The sequence below is a fragment of the Coloeus monedula genome (genome assembly GCF_965178545.1).
Source record: "Coloeus monedula genome assembly, chromosome: 26".
NCBI classification, from domain to species: domain Eukaryota; kingdom Metazoa; phylum Chordata; class Aves; order Passeriformes; family Corvidae; genus Coloeus; species Coloeus monedula.
Genome location: NC_138806.1, coordinates 321931 through 324712, shown reverse-complemented (window position 1 = coordinate 324712; position 2782 = coordinate 321931).

Below are 2782 nucleotides of genomic sequence, written 5' to 3'. Positions count from 1 at the left end.
CGGCAGAGGGGACGCTGGGGATGGGGACCTGGGGAGGGGGGAGGATGGAGAGCATCACACACGCTATCCCCACAGCGTGTGGGGCAGGGGTGGCAGCGGGAGCGGTGTGGCAGGGCAGGGAGAGGGGCTGGGGTCAGGGTTGGGGTCCAACCAGGTGGGCAAGAGGAGGGAGCCGGATCCCTCCTGCCCCGCATGTCGCTGCCATCACCTCTGGGCTTGTCCCCAGCTGCCGGGGGTTTGCCTGCAGCAGCCGTGGAGGCAGTTTCAGGGCTAAAAAGTTTTGAGGGAAATTGCTGCACAAGTTTGAGATCTTTCCAGCAGCATGAACAGGCTCCAAGACACCTCTGCCTTGGGAGAAGGCAAGCGCAGGCATTCAGGGCCCTGCAGCAGGCTCTTCCCCCCCCAGAAACGGAGCTGGTGTCCGAGAAGACATCCTCCCAGGCAAGAGGTCTCCAAAGCTGATCTACCTCCCTTCTGTGTGCAGCAGCGCAGGCCCTGCCAGCTCCCAGCCCCACCACTGTGCAGCTCCTTCCCTCTCTTCGGCCTCATCCCCCACCTCCAGCAGAAAGCAGCAGAGACACTGTCCAAGCACGGAGCCTCCAGGATCAGCGACGGAATCCCTCTCTCCTCCCTGGCACATTCCTAGGGGTGTGTTGAACCCCAGTGAGGCTGTGGTGACTTCCCTGTTCTGGCAGACAGAGCTTGTCCCATTTTCTTTGGTATGTGTGTCCCCCAGATAACTGCATGGGATAGCACCAGAGCAAACTGCTGGCCCAGCTCCTCTGATGGGACCACCCTCAGCACCCCAGAGCCCACAGGAGGAGTTGGGTGCCGAGGCAGGAGATGCTCCCAGAGAACCAGGGCCACCCTCTGTGCCTTGCCAGGCAGGGATGGTGTGGGGCTGGAGTCACTTGTCACTGGTGGCTTGTTGGGGCCAGAAGGCCAAGGATCAGTGCTGTAGGGTGGGGAGGATTTGGAATCTTTGTTGGTTGTTTTTGAAGTTGGTGGTTTGTTGGTTTTTAAGGAAACGATGGTAGCTTTTGTTGCTATACTGTACCGAGTGCGTGCTGAATATATACATTTTTTCACACAGCTGGCTGGGGTGTGTGTGGTTGCCTGTTTTCCCATGTAGGGTGTAGTGGAGGAGAAGGAGGAAGGCAGTGTGTAAGTAATCCCCTGCCTGGCTTTTGAGCTGTGCAGGAAGGAGTGGGGGTACCTGGGGCTGAGCCATCCTCCATCAGCTGTGTGCAGCAGCATCCCTAGGATGAAGGATGCCTGGAGAGAGTGAGAGCTGTTAGGTCCTCAGCGGAGGTTCCCTGCTAGGAATGGGATCCAAAGAGCCCCTTGGACCTCTGAAGGGGGGTGACACAAGACATGTTGCCTTTAGCCCTCTGCCTCTGAGGCTCGAGTTGGGGTTGGTTTTGCTGCAAGAACAGGAACAAGCAAATTTTTGTAACTCATTTTTAACACCTGTGTGGATTTTAAAATCTGTTGATTTCACTTAAGCTGGACATTAAGTGTTTTAAGAAACTGTTGGGGGGTGGGATGGGGGAACCAGGTACCACTGGGTTTCTGTTTACTTTTTGGCAACCTCCAAAAGCTGCCATGACATTTCAGGGTGAGGAAGAATCTGGAGCACATGGACCTGCCCCGGCTCCATTTTTCTCTCTCAGCTTTCCCTGCCTTTATTTCCTGAGGTCCTTTCTGATTTGGAGCAGTTGGTTCTGTCCATTGGTCTGTGCCTTCCTGGTGTGGGAGCTAGATCCTGAAAAGCCAAGCATGAATCCCTTCCCATCCCCAGCAGCTGGAATTCCTGCTGCAGAGGGGTGCTTGAAAGAGCAGCAGGCATGCTGAGCTGGAACCTGTGCTGCTGGTGGGGATGGAGGTCTGGGATTAACTCCTCCTGGATGGGCAGATGTGTTAGGAAGTCCTAAAAAATAAAGATTGAGGTTAGGATTGATGGGCAGGTGTGAGGGAAGAGCAGCGCTGAGGATGCAGCTGGACAGGGTTGGGGCTCCTTTGAAGTGATGAGACCCTGGGCGGGGTGGGAGCAGGGTAGCACGGGGCATATGGCTGGGGTGGTGGGGAGTAATAGGTGCTGGAGGAAATTCTGTGCCATGGAGAGCCTGGGAAGGAGGTCCCACAGCCATGCAGGAGGTGTTAAGCTTGGCTCTCACCCAGCCCAACCTGGAAGACCTTGCTTAAGAGAATTTTTTTTTCTTTCTTCTTGATTACTTTGGTTTTTGTCCTCCTCCTTTGCTTTTGAGAAAAGAAATCTGTACAGTCTAGGAGAAATGTTGTCTGAGAAGAGTTTTGTGAGCTGTCGGCAGTGATCAGGATTATGGGAAATGCATATATGGTTACGTGGTATCTTCTATCACCATTAGATAATGTGAAGAATTGCTTAACAGGACCCTGTCAATTATATATATATATATATATATATATATACATATATATATATATATTTGTGCTTTTATTACTCTCTGTGTTTTGTAAGATCCTTTTAGAAGCTTGGAAATAAAATTTCCTTTCCCACTTATTTTCTTCCTTTTATTTTTTTTCCCTTCCTTTTAATTGGGAAAAGCAAAACTTGTCTTTCCCTATGTCCCCAACAAGTAATGAATATAAAGATGAAATGACACTTACCTGCCTGAAATTACACCTACGTGCCTGTAGCAGAGGAAGTTCCAAGGTGCCCAGGTGAGGGGGATGTTGTATTGATTCCTTGTGGGTTTTGGTTGTGTGTCCCATGGATATGATGTCTCTGCTCCACTGGTTG